This window comes from Grammomys surdaster, unplaced genomic scaffold (assembly GCF_004785775.1).
Source record: "Grammomys surdaster isolate TR1022 unplaced genomic scaffold, NIH_TR_1.0 126091, whole genome shotgun sequence".
Classification (NCBI taxonomy): Eukaryota; Metazoa; Chordata; class Mammalia; order Rodentia; family Muridae; genus Grammomys; species Grammomys surdaster.
In genome coordinates this window covers 4,341,834-4,356,956 of record NW_021620899.1, presented here as the reverse complement: position 1 = coordinate 4,356,956, position 15,123 = coordinate 4,341,834, and the positions used below count along the sequence as shown (strand labels likewise).

At 36.8% G+C, this 15,123-nt stretch overlaps 1 protein-coding gene across 1 annotated transcript in view; it reads left to right on the top strand.

The window, feature by feature from the left end:
* The window catches only part of Thsd7a (thrombospondin type 1 domain containing 7A), a 364,412-nt gene that overhangs the window by 152,021 nt on the left and 197,268 nt on the right, over positions 1-15,123 (top strand). The gene's annotated exons all lie outside the window — the stretch shown is intronic.

Here is a 15,123-nt window from a genome sequence, read left to right as displayed (position 1 = left end):
ATGGTGGTGGCTATATTTTGTCTATGTGTAGACCCCACCCTATTTAAAGGTTTCCTAGCCTATGAATGATTCTCTATGACAAAATACAGCTTCTTGAGAAGGACACATGGGCCAGTGGTAGAGCACTTGTCTAGCGTCTGTGAGACCCAAAGTTCAGTTCCCAGCACCACTAAGAAAGAACAACACTACTTCTTTAAGCAGTTTTTCCCCCTACAAGAAAAGAAAGGAAAATTATTTGGAGCTTGGAGTATTCAAAATCTTGAATAGAGATATTTATCTGAATGAGTTAATAGAATAAAGCACACTTGTAATCTCTCCAAGTTTATAGCATTTTCAGAATTACCCTATAAACAAAACCTGCTCTTAACAACTACCTGGGGAACCATACCTAAGAATAATATTCTCTCACATTTTATAAAACAAAGTAACTCTCTCCAGAGAAGCAAATGGGAAGCAGTGGGAAATAAGGTAGTGAAGGTATTTAACCAGGAGTGGCCTCGCTTTGAAAATGTAATTAATTGGCAGCAATTCCTAGATGGGAATCATTTGGCAGATTATCTTCTGGTACGTAATGACTACGTTATCAGAAGCTACCTCATGTATGATTCATTTGTTGTGAAAATGTTATTAACCGAGGATGGTAGGAAAGATATGATGCTCTCTGGATTGCTAAAGTTTGCTCTTAAATAAGCCATACTATCTGGGAGTGGCTTATCTGTTTCATTTGCATAATTGCCATTCCTGAAGTATTTATGAAATTACGATTTGGACCGAACCTAAGAAATTATAGCATCATCAGTCAGAATTTTATATCCTATGTATTGTAGCATTGACATTGGGCGTGCCATCTCCTTTATCACGCAGTCTGTTCTCTTGATTAAAACCATGAGATAAACGTCACTGGTGCCTCAACCGTATGCCTTTGTTGAGCAGCTGGAGACTGTTTCTTGTTGCCCCTGGAAATCTTGTAAAGATTACAATTTGCTGTTTACTTTGGAGGTTGGAAACCTAATAGATTTTGTGGCATGCCTGCTGCTTTCTCAAATAACCCACTGGTTTATTTTTTTACTCCATGCTCTCTATCTTTGCTTCACCTGCTCCTGCTTATTGACTTGGTTGCTGTGGATTTTCAGATATAGGTGAGAACCTCTTTGGAAGAGGTTTTAGCTTAAGTGAATAAGTATATAAAAAGGCACGATTCATTCATCAGAGACAAAACTTTTCTCTCATAATACTATTGTTCTGGCTGCCTCTTATTTTAGTTCATCATTGTATGGTACTAGATACTGATCCGCGGGTGGTGCTTATGCTCGGAATCTCTCTACCACTGATCTACCTGCGGTTCTACTTGCTGTTTTGAGCCTACTTGCCTCTCGGTCCCTCCTTCAATCCCAACATTCCATTTCGTCTGCACAGTGACTCACATTGCCCCTTCAGAGCATCTTCCTGATCCTGCTTACTTTGCTGAGTGTGTCTGTTTTCCTGGCCTCCATTCACCAGGTTCATTTTGTGTGTGTGTGTGTGTGTGTGTGTGTGTGTGTGTGTGTGTGTGTGTTTGAACCTCCATACTGATACATTTCAATCCACTTCCTGTCTGGTTCTTCTCTGACAGTCTTTACTCTGATGGCTTCAATCCTTTCCCCTGGAGTACGAGTTATGTTAGCGGCTTGGCTTTCACTGAGCAACAGAATTAGCCTCTAGGGCAATGTTGAGTTGACTCATGCTGTCACTGGGTTAGCATTCAGTGGAGGTTTAATTTAATGTTGACTACTCGATTAAAAGTGTGTAGCTTCCATTGCATAAAGCCTAATGTTCAAATCAGCTGTGTGAATTAGGCAGATATACTTAAAATGTGGAGACTTTTGTCAGTCACTTGCATCCTTACATACATTTTGTTCAAACTTCACACCACTTGGTTAAGGAAGCCAGGACAGTAAAACGTGAACTAGCAAAGAACCACAAATCAGGGATTTAATTGTTGAATTTAAAATATCTTTCATCTCATTCTTTCTTTATAAGAAGTTTTAGCTCCAGATACATATGTAGTAGAGGATGGCCTTGCCCAACAGCCATGAGAGGGGAGGCTCTTGGTCTGGGGAGGTTTGATGTCCTAGAGCAAGGGGATGCTGGAGTGTGGGTGGGTGGGGGAGCACTCTCATACAAGCAAAAGCGAGGGGGGAGGGTAGATGTGGGATGGGGAGGAGGCAGAGGGGTAACTGGCAAGTAAGATATCATGGGATGGGGGGTTGGTGAAAGGGATAACTGGGAAGTGAGATATCATTTGAGATATAAATGAATGGAATGATTAATAATAATAATAAAAGGAAAAAATTTTAAAAAGAAGTTGAAATGATCATTGAGTAATACAAGCAATCATTCGTTCCCGTAGCTAAAAGAACTTAGCTAAATAAGCCTAAGAATCTTTGGGAACTTCTCTATAAGCCAATAAAATGCTTCAAAGAATTGCTGCTAAACTGCCTGAATTGCAAAGGCATACACCCTGCTTTCAAATCAACGTTAATCAATAGAGGTCAGAACTGCAGCCACTGCTCATTCTTTATGTGATTTTTTTTTTATTCTTTAATCCTTTTTTTACAGTCCAGACTTCATCCCCCTCATGGTCTGCACCCCCCCCACAGCTCCCCATCCCATACCTCCTTCCCTTGTACTCCCTGTCTCTAAAAGGATGTCCCCTCCCCCGACCCCCACCCCACCACATGCATCTTCTCTCAATGAGGCCAGACAACGGCAGTAAGAAAGTCTCAGTCTCCGATCTCCAGTGATACAGAAGTTTTGGACAGTGTGATAGTCAGACATAACAGAGATAAGAAACGTGGACATCCTTTGTGTCTTGCTCCTTCATGAACACTTAAAACCTGCACAGATGCCTGAATTTTCACTGGCGTGAAGGTATTATAGAAATAGTGTGTGTGCTTTCTTGGTCAGAATTCACTCTGCACACTTAGAGATTAATAATGGGAAAAGCGTTTGAAAATTTCGTGACCTGTCTTTGCTAATGCTCAAAGTGGAACTGGCTTCAAATAGACTTTATGACTTATATGCAAAAATGCTAGGCTTATACATTCCACATCCACTCTTATCCTTAACATTCCCATGTTACACTTTGAACATTTAAAGAGAAGCAAGAGAGTGCAAATCTGTCCATGGAGGAAAATGGACAATTTACACAGCAAATGTAATTGTCAGTAATATTTCTTACATATACTAAGGTTGGTTTTATTTTGTTTTTTTAATAGTTGTTACCGGGGGTCATCTTGTAACGTGGCAGAATAATGCTTTTCCTGATAAGAGTCTTTGTACTTAATGGTGGTTGTGACCCTGAACTGTCTACTTGAGCTGCCCTTTAGAGGCTTGTTGTTTGATATGTGGATGGGCCTAATGGCTGGTTGTAAGTCAGAGTTGTCTCACTTTGTTACAGGGATGGAGCCTAACTGAAGATTCATCTTCTGAATAAATGTTAGCAGAAACGTTGATTGTGATACAAATTTCTTTCTCAGTTTCTAAGAAGCCTGGTTAGCACACTACTTATCTTCTGGGAATTTTGGAGGCAGTGCTCTTTACCTGAATACTACTCTGTATAGCTTAATATTTCCTAAGCAAATTTCTTAGCAAATCCTTTATAGCATGTTTTATGACTTCAAGTTTCTCCTGCATCAAAGGGAACGGCATTTCTTTGCTATATATAGCAGAGACTGGGATAGTAAAAAGGATTGCCCAAACATCTTTGGGTTTTGTTTAAAAATTGTTGTTAAAGGTTAATCTTGAGCAAGGATACTCACTTTCAGCCTGTCAAATGTTGTATATGATAATCCTAACTAGAAATTATTCAATTCACTTGCTTGTCATAAAATGTCTATATCCTTAGAACATATATACAAATGTCATTCTACTGGGATATCATGGGATCTAGGTATCTGAAACTCTTCATATTTTTAAATATATTGACATTTAAAACAACTGGATGGGCATACCACATTCTATACAATGGTAAAGATTAAACTTGTGACAATCCATTGGTGAGGATCATTACACTTACAAGAACACACATTTCTCCCTGTGCAACAGTGACTCTTAAGAGAGGTGTAAGTAGAATCTTACTCAGGTTAGGAATCAATGAGATAGTATGTCAAGCCATTCCTCTAGAAAATCTAAACTGTTAAAGAGCAATGTGGGCCAGAACTTGAAGGCCCACTGTTCACACAGGAGCCTAGGACATTAAAATGATGGTAGGGAGAGGCACAGTGGCAGGAGGCCAGCTCCAGCCTTCGCTGAGCTCAGTCCTAATCTCACAATTCTCCAAAAGCCATTTCACTCCAGAGCATTGCTTGCTGAAGGAAAGACTCTCTTCTGCATCTTAAAGGCACACTTTTCAGGACTGGCTAGGGAGTGTACTGTAAGTAAAACAAGACATGGTTAGTGGAAGTACTTGGCGACTTTTAAAAGTGCCTTCCACTTAAATGCACATTGTTTTGTCACATCTTCTAACAAAGGCAATTAGTTGTAATTACAAGCCCATTGGAAACATTGCCAAGAACTGTGGGAATTCAGCCCCTGAGATTCCTCAGGGAATAAGAATGAATTTGGGTTTGAAGAGGATTTCTGGTACTTAAATCAAAAGAAGTAGATCTAGCCAGCATTGGGAAAATTGCATAAAGCAAACACATGTACCAATGCAGTGAACAAATAAAGGCCAGAATAATATAGTACATGTAGAAATACTGACACACTGATCTGTAAGTCTCTGGTTTCTGTTATTAATTTCATTTTTTATTGTATCTCTAGAAAATAAGCCACTGCACACCAGATGGCAGGGAATAATGATTCTTACATGGCTTTCTGGTTATTATTATTTTTGTATTTATTTATTTATTTATTTATTTATTTATTTATTTATTTATTTGCAGTTCAGTTGTTTCTCACCTCCGGGTCCTCCCTCCCACAGTTCCTCATCCCATTCTTCCTACCCTTGGCCTCCAAGAGGATACCCTCTCCTACCCAGGCCTCCCCACTCCCTGGGACCTCAGGGCTTTTTGTTTGTGTGTTTGTGTGTTTGTTTGTTTAAGTCAGAAATTTGGTAACGCCAGTTCTGCTATATTTAATTGTTAATCTGAAAGTTATATTGCTGTTCAACATAATCAATGTCTTTATGTTTGATTCTTACTTTACCCTAAAATACCAGTTATTAACAGATCCAGTATTTGTTCTTAGGATAGCTTTCTAGAGTTGTGATATAAAACTTGAATATATACTGTGCATAGTGCTGAATGCATTTATTCCTAGCCCTCAGGTACCAGATAGGCTGATTTCTGTAAGTTTGAGGCTGGCCTGGTATATATAGAGAATTCAAGAAACAAGCAAACAACCAAATACAAAGTTGGTGGGATAGCTCAGCAAGTAAAGATGTCTCTGGGCAAGTTTGGGCAGCTAAGTTTTATCCCTTGCAGAACACACATAAAGACCAGAAGGAAAAGAATTGACTTATCTCAGTTGTCCTCAGACTTCCATAAGCAGGCTGTGACATTCACATCCTGACATCCTCTGGACCCCCTACCCATATCTTCCCTATATGTGTACATACACAATAATAGTAAGACATTTTCTTTAAAAAAAAAAAAAGAAAAAAAATGTTATATAAGCATAGACAAATCCGTGGCCTCAATTAAATGGTATTCAGTGCAGTGATAAATCAGTCATGTGCGTTTTTTGGAATGGAGTAGTATTTCTATAAAGCTGTACATGGGGTACAAATTTTGTGATCACAATGAGCCTTCAAAAAAGTGTCTAACGTCATAGACATACAATCTTGTATATCTTTCTTAGAAGAAAGCTCATTCATTTTCAGCGTGTGCTGCAGATCAGTTCACCCTGAAGCAGGGTACGTTTCTAAGCAGTGAATATGGAGTCCCAGTGTAACAGCCTGGCTGAGCCTGTGAGGTTTCACTCACTTTATGCACTGTCCTCTGGCTGCTGAGGCCCTTTTCCACACTAAGACTTTGAGAACTGATGAAACTACAAATTTAATTCTATCCTTACCAAAATGAAGGGAGAGAATTACCTGCTATTTAAGGCATTGACTCCTTTTAGGTTATTCAGAATCCATTTATAAAATGACTATTTCTCATGCATGCATAACAGGCTTTTAGATTTACAATTTTCCAAGAGTATCCAGTGTTGATATGCCTGTCAGATAGTCCTTTTTATATCTTGCAAGCCCTGGCTTCCTCTTGATTATGCTGAGAAACATTTACTGTGACTATTCCTTCTTTGAAAGTAGATACTAACAAGAAAGCCATACTCCTCTCAGAAGGTAAGTGCTATCAGGAAGGTGCATGCCAGAGTTATGAAAGGTCCAGTCTCAGACATTCTCACTCTGCTTCTGTGTGGAAGAGTCTGAGAGCAGAATATTCTGGAGTCTTCCTAGTCCTCTTCTTTTTCATATTCTACCAAAGGAAGGGGTGATAGTATTCTAGAAAATAGAATGAGAGAAAAGTTGGGATTCAGCACTCTTTAACAAAGGCAAAGCTCTTCTCTTCTCTAGGTCTGTAACTTTCCCAGTGCCCAGCTCTAATGAACTTTGTCATTACTAGGCAATTTCTCTTTTTTAAATAATAATTTTATTAAGCTTTTCGAATTAATAAACATGAGCTTGAAACTTGTTTTCTGCTGCCCTACTAAGTGACAGCTGCATGTAAGAGGAAAATGTCTGAACCACAAAATGGAACACTGGTACACATTAGAAAAACAGAGCAAAATCCATTTCTTTTTTTTGTGTGGGGGGGTTTCGATACAGGGTTTCTCTGTATAGCCCTGGCTGTCTTGGAACTAACTCTGTAGACCAGGCTGGCCTCGAACTCAGAAATCCGCCTGCCTCTGCCTCCAAAGTGCTGGGATCGCCACCACCGCCCGGCTGCAAAATCCATTTCTAGCATCCTATTTTTTTGTTATAACTAATCTTCCCCTAAAGAATCAACAAAACTTTGAGGTGTCAAAGGAAAGGGCGTGCTGGTAAAGAACAACGAGGGGAGTAGTGAGCTCCTCATGACAGGAAGTCAATAAGATTCAGAACCCCTTCCAAAGGGATGCTATTGCTAATGCTGAGTAGGTTGCAGAGATTTGAGGGGGTGATGCAGAAAGAAAGTGGAAACAAAAAGCAACAACTCTGACATCTGGAGGCCAATGGCAGCTCATCCTGCAGGAGTGTCATGTCCACAGGCTGTTCATATGTCAGGCCAGGTTGAAGTGGCTGGAAGAGTTAGCACCTGCTGAAACCTATAGGGCTTGAGAAACGAAGCTTAAATATTTGGACTTTATATCCTCTGGGTAAAGACATCTCTAAATTTAATCATAATGAGGTGTAAGCATGTCTGAATGTGAATGAGTGTGTGTGTGTGTTATTTATTGATATGATACAAACAGGAAGTAATAAAAGCATGTTGTTTGTATAAAAATAAGAATGATTAATCTTTAAGATAAAGAGATTAGAAAATAATAGCTTGAAATCATGATAGATTTATTTTGCACTAGACAAGGTTCTTTTACTATGTATATGTGTATTTATGCACATGCACTTGTATGTGAATGTAAGCATGCATATTTGTCTGTGCATGTGGAAGCTAGAAGATCAACCTTAGGTGTCCTTCCTCAGGCCTTGTCACCTTGATTTATGAGACAGAATGTCTCACTGGGCAGGAGCTTGCTAATTAAGCTAAAATGGCTAGCCATACACTCCAAGGATCCATCTGTCTCTTCCTTCTCAACACCATGACTACAAATGTACGCTATTATGCCCACTGATTTCAGATGGGTTCTTGGGATAAATCTAAGGCCCCACGAGTTGTAAGAATTGAACCAAATGGTGTCTTACTTGGGTTGTGAGTCAAACCACATTAGTGTGTGTGTGTGTGTGTGTGTGTGTATGTGTGTGTGTGTGTGTGTGGTGCAGTTACTAAGGAAACTTGTTATAATTCTCAACAGATATTGACATTTCAATTCATGAACCGTGATCAAGTTGCTCCTAGCCACTGTTTTAGTCTCTATGGTCACACTCTTTGTCTGTGCCCAGAGTGTAATAGTAGGAAATAAGTAAAGCATATATTTCACTACAATTAGTTAGAAGGAAACACATGACCATTCATGTTCCTTCTGCCTTGGGTGTTTACATTCATTTCAAAATACTAGAGTACCCAAATGATAAAAGTAAATGCTAAGAAGCATATATTCTCTACTTTATTCTTACTGGATCCAAGATACCTTTGTGGTCAAAATTATAAGGCAGGAGGGCATCTGCTTTTCTGTGTTCAAGTCCCTAGTTAACATTATTTGTTACATATAATGCATTTCTCTTAAAATATGTGATTGAATTTATAGATAACCACATTTTCTTCTTTTCATTCAAATTCATTCTACTTTCTTCTGTTCTTTTCTTTATTTTGATATCATTTCTTAAAAAAAACCTAGCAAACAAATAAGTATCAGACCCATATTTCATATCTAAGGACATACATGAACATGCCTACTTATATGTATTAATGTTTATAATCTGTATAGAGCTAGGTAAACTGTTGCTTAGAAGAAAGATACAATATTAACCAATACAGTTTCCACTCAACTAAAATAATGAGTACCATGTATTCAGGTTCAACAAACACTGACTCCCTGAAATTTAAAGGAGTCTTTCCATTTTTAAAGCTTGAACCTTTAGGTAAATTACAAGGCATCAACTGAGAACTATGGTAAATGGTATTTCTCTGAGCTTTTGAAACATGTAAAAGAACGTTGCTAAAAGGTACATTGTATTCAGTTAAGAGACTATAGGCTTATGCTTATTTCACAAGACGCCATTTTGAATATATCTCAAATCTCAAACATTATGGAGCCTGGTGAACACCAAGCAATTGCTAACACGTTTTTAAAATTAGATTTTCCTGTTAATATTAGGAAATGTACCGTTATTAACATCGTAAGTACACACTGGTGCTTTCTTGGTATTTATTTATTTATTATTTATTTATTTATTTATTTATTATTTATTTATTGGTATTTATTTATTTATTATTTAGCTTAATCTTTGTATATTATTAAGCACCCTTATTTTAGTTTCCTTCTACTCGTGTTTTTACATTTTTAATTGGTTATCTATCTACCTATCTATCATCTATCTATTTATTTTCATATATATGATGTTTATATGTTAGGAACATACATGCATGCGGAGGTCAGAGGGCTTTTGAGAGTGAGCTCTCTCCTTCCATGGTGAATTCATAGGATCCAGTTTGTTTCCAGGTTTTTATGGCAAGTACTTTTACTTACTTAACGTCATACCCACACTGTTTCCACATCTTGAATCCATTAGGGTAGCTAGTCACAAATGTCACTTACTTGCAGTTGATAAAGACAAACTAAGTCCTCCTATTATGAATGTCTACCTGTAACTCCTAGCACGTTCATACTATCAAAGTGAACATCAAGGTCACTTCCCAATTCTAAAGTAAGTCTATATCACAGCCAAAATGTCTCTACCTCCCTCAAATTTCTCTGTGTCACTTCCTTTGAGTAAATCATTTTAGAAAGGTACGATTGACATATAAAAAACATACACATGTAATATATAGCTATTTACTACATAACAGGGTTTTTCTGATTACACTAAAAATATAATGGAGCATAAAATTTCTTACCACCCTGTGAGGTTGTGGCTGATGTAATATAAGAACATTGCTTTGCTCATGTGTTTGTCATATTAAAGCAATACAATACAATCATATAAAGGCAAAACAATAAAGAATAACAGGTATGAAGCAGGTTATACTGTCTAGGTTTTTCTAAATATATTCTCTAATGTCTACAGATGAACTAAATCAACTCATAATACCTCTTTTAGGAGATGATCATATCCTTAAGAAATTTACAACTGTGCACAGCTGGCTAAGTTTAGTGATCAGAATATATTTGTGAAACCATAAAGGCTATATAATAATATTTGTTAACTCACAACATTTTTTTCTGATCATTTTTATTGTAACATGGGCTTTACTAATATTATTTTATGTGTCAAGAACAATTAAGATCTATTCTTTTACAAATTTTAAGTATAAAATACAATATGAACCATTCTTGTGTAATGAAGACTCTGGGACAGGACAACTAAACAAAAGAAAGCTGAGGGGAAGCATTTTAAGTAGTTGATCTAAGTTACAGGAAGAGGTGTGGAGTTTCAACTAACTTTGAATCAGGTCAGCAATATCCACCCCATGCAAACTAAATATGTTTCCTCCCTCACTTTCCTTGGCTGGCTTTATTGGTCCCTCATAGTTGGCTGTTCTGTTTGAGTCTCTTGCCTGAGGAGGTGCAAAAACAAGTTTCCTATGGGAACAGGCACTCCCTCCAGCAGAGCAGATTATGATTGGGGTAGTGACCTTGTAGCTCCTTGGCAGTAAAAGTGATCTCACCCATTGTTTTCAATTATTGGCTGGAATTTGGCTAGCGTCACATCAGTAGTAATGAGTTTTCCTCTGACAAATAAATCAATAAGGGTTTTTAAATGGGAGGAAACATTTCAAAAGAAAGGAAAAAAACATATTTCCCATAGGATAAGGAATTAAATAAATCATTATAAAGCTCTATTTGTATAATCTAATTAAGAATCCACTAGCTTGCAGGGTTTACTAACAAGTTGCAATACAGTTTCACATTTTTTTTAATTTAATTGCCTTTTAAAATTGTTATTCATCCTTTGGTTTTTTATTCATAATTGTATTGTACTGTATTCTTTACTTTTCTAAATTTTTTGAAGTTTATTATGTGTGAGAATTTATGTTTGAGAGCTACCTTTTTTATTTTGATTACAAATACAGGCGCACAGACACTAGTTTCTAAAAGAATGTGATCATAGAAGCATTTCTTAGTAGTACTTACTAGGCTAAGAATGATTTCAAATAAACAAAATGACTGTGCTCTGCTTAGTACAAGAAGCTTCTGTACTGTAAAGTCTTGGAATGCCAACACAGGCATGCGTAGTGTAGTGTTCTGGAATAAACAAAGCAAGTTCTTTCAACAAGAAACATACTGGGTGAGGATAGTCATGTAAACCATATCTACATTTGTTTCTAATAAATATGGGATATAGTAAAAATATAACAACTTTGATATTATCTTTTTCCACAAACATAGAACTGAAGCATTCACTTCAAGTTTTTTACATTCAAATTTAATATCCAGCTTAAATTTTTGTCAAGTTTTATATATACTTCAGTCATACTTGAAAATGGAATAGCCAAAAATACTGACTGTTGTGCTGAGGAACCTCATATCTTCTCCTTTCAAAGGTTATTCATCATGTACATGTGTGTATTCAATAAATAAGTAGTAAGCACTCATTATTACCTAATCTTTTCTTTGAAAAATCTGTGAGTGACATTGATTTTGATGATCATCTTTCCAATGATTTATATACTCTGAATCTAGCAGTATCTTGCATACAAATACGTATGTATCACTATGAGTTGAAAGAGCAGGTACAATATCATGGATTAAGTTTTCTTTGACTCTTTCAACATGGGGGAATATTTATCCTTTTGTGTGGTATAGGTTCCATTTTGATTTAGAAGCCGTCCCTATAATTAAAAATTGTAGTGGGCTTTCACTTTGTTCATAGGAGGGGACTGGCTATTTAAACTAACAAAATAGTTACATAATCTAGTCATAACAATAATACATGGCTCCTCACATTCTTTAGGAATGTTAAAAAAGAGAAATTAGGGCAAGCAGCTCCCCAGTGGTGCTTTTTAAGGTAAGCTTTTCTGCTTAGTGTGAGAGACTATAGTGTCCTTTCTCAAAAGTGCCTGGAAAGTAAGACATATTGGACACTAGAGAAATGGTCTTGTGCCACTTGCATAAGACAAAATCAGATAGCCTAGATTCAAGCCCCAGCTTTACCACTCATTTCTTAACTCCAAAATGAAACAATATCCCCATGTTGCACATGCAACAGGATTATTATTAGAATACAATAAAATCTATGCATGCAAAATGGCTGTGAAATTGAGAATTGCCATGAAAAACAAATGATACTAAAAGATAGCCTTCAAAGTAATTAGATGCTAAAGATCAAAGATTGTTGTTGAACAAAGTAGGAAAGGAGAGAACATAATAACTTGGCTACTTAGATTCCCTAAGTGTTTCAAATGATCAGAATAATATCCATTGGACCAGAACCAGTGTGCATATACTTAAATTAAAGATCTTACTTAGATCTGTGTATCTTTAATATGCTAGAATGAGATTAGGAGTGAAAACGTACTTAAAATTTATAACTATATATTTTTGAAGGTCTAAAATGTTTTATTAACATTAAAAGAATTTTTCCAATATTATAGAGTAATTTCAGTAATGTTCTTTTTAGTTAATTATTTATTCATTTTCCATGTATTATTTTTATTCTACCCTAGTCACAGAATTTCTGATTTTACTCACACTAGCCAGAAATGCTATTCAAAGTTTAGAATATCTAAAATATTATTTAGGAGTTAGTATCTTTATCTGTATTCTATTTTTGTGCAAAACGTCATTCTATCATGGCAAGTATATTCAAAGGTCATGTTTGTGGGAATTATGATAGTCAAGAAACCCAATGCATATCTGTGGTTGCCAATGTAACTGAGAATTTTTGTCTTAAAATAAGTTGGTGAGCTTAGCACTATCACACAGGCTTGCAGTTATTTATTATTTATTAAAATTGAAATTCAGAATATTTGTAGGGAGAAGATATGAAAGTAGAATAAACTATGAATGCTACAGAATTATATTTTTGTTATTGTTTTACAACACTTTTTTGAGAATTTCATCCATGAATTCTATATTTACATAATATTTACCATGCTCTACTCCTCAAGCTCATAATCTCTTTTCAATCACTGTTGGGGAGTATATTCATATTATATTATTATATATATATACATTAGGTAACTTGCTGAAGTCTTTCAGGGTTGCTCGTATTCCTGTGTGTTTAGAACTGGGCACTGGAGTTGGCTAACCTATCAGTAAGCTTGATCTTGAGAATATGAATTCTTCATCTCTGAGGCACCACAGATTTTCTCTAGTTCTTTATCTAAGGGTGGGGCCGTGCACCAGTGGAGGAGGACATGTCTTGTCATGTCATTCATTATTGCAGCTCATGACATTCAAAGCTGGATATCAGGATCATCACTTTTCTTCTCTGGGGATGTACATATCACTTTCTGCACTGTGGCATCCAGTAAAGTTTAAAGCTTCCAGGTCTGCATCAGCTTGATTCCCCCATGTTCTATGATGCAGCTATGTAGTGTCTTCATCAAGAGGCTTTCTTTTTAAAAATATAGAGTGTATTCAGAGATACAGAACATCTGGGTCACATTAAATTTGAAAAGACATCTCTCAATGCTTTCTCCAAGTTTGTAGCACCTGATAGTTCTTTTACCAATGTAAAACTTATCTTCTGGCTTATTTCCTTAAGCAGAGGCTTTTGCTGACTGTCTCAAGCACGTCTAATGACATTACATCTTAACTTGAAGTTTTAGCTTTTGTGTAGTAAGTCGGTGCATTTCATCATTAAATAATTTAATATTAATGTGTGAGTGTTTCTGGAGGTACTTGTGTTCTCATGGGGGTGTGTACATGTGTGTGTGGATAGATGTGTGTGCACACTCGTGCAGGAGCATATGAGGGCTAACACTGATATCTGATATCTTCCATAATCACTCTCCACCTTTAATGAGGCAGGGTGTCTTGACAAACTCAGATCAAACTGATTTGAATAGACTAACTGTTGAGCTTGCTCTGGGAATCCTCTGTCTTCAGTACTGGGCTGCCACACTAATTCAGAATTTACCTGAGTGCTGGGAATTTAAATGCAATTCACCCGAGCTTAGGGGACAAATGCTTTTCCTGCTTAGTCAATGTCCTGGTCACTCACACTTTTTTATTTATATGTGGATTGTTTTGTTCTTTAATTTATATGTGTGCTGGTAGATAAAAAGCAAAATAAATGTAATTTTTGCTTCTCTTTGTGACATTACATTTTATAGTAATTCATATTATTTCATAGTAACTAAACTGCTTTAATCACCACTGATACTGTCAGCTGTATCATTAATTAGATGATTCCTACAAGTTTTAAGTTTTAAATGTCAGAAAATATGTTTGCCTTCTGCCACAGCTTCTGCAATTACAGCTGATGTACAGTGTATTATAAGTAATGCACATATATTCAATCTCCTGAATTTCCTTAAAGATTTGCATTTTGTTGTTTAATATTGAGCTTACACATTTAATCCAGCTAGACCTCACTTGTGCATGTGAGAAATAGCTTTATTTTCCTTAGTCTTTGCTTTGACTGTTTGCCAGCACTGTAGAACTTGAAAAGGATCAACTCTTTTATATTTACTTGGAATATTACCTTCTCAGGCTGAGTTATTTTTCTGTCCATGCACAATACCATATATGTTTTCTATAATGACTCTACTGTGTTGCACAGTACAGGCAATGATAGGTGCTCCCTCTCCATCCGCATGTGCAAGTTCTTCCCGTAGAGCTAACCTCTGGTGCCAAGAACCTGACGATATACACCAGGGATCTAAGGGAAAACCAAATACTACTGTTCTACTCAAAGAGCATACCAGTTAAATGGCTCCTAGTGACATCCTTCAGCATTCATGGATGAGTGTCTCACTCACCCTCATCATAGAAGATTCCTCCTGGAGTAGATGGGAACTAATACAGAGACTCACAACTTGACGGTGTGCAAATGAGGACCTTGGAACACACAGACCTACCTGGGATGTCTCCATAAATTCCTTCCCCTTAAAGTTCAGGGAACCTACTGAAAAAGAAAGGAGAAAGGGTGTAAGAGACAGAGGGGGCGGGGGATAAAGGCATTCTAAATATAGCAGGACTTGTGCACATTTAAACTTATAGAGACTATAGCAGCATGCACTGAGCACGCCCAATTCTGGGCCATATGGGGTCCCAGAGTTGAGATTGGAAAAAGACACAAGCCCCCATACCTAACACAGAAGCTATCTCTAATTGATAGCCACTCACGAAAGAAAATTTAGTTTCCTCCAACAG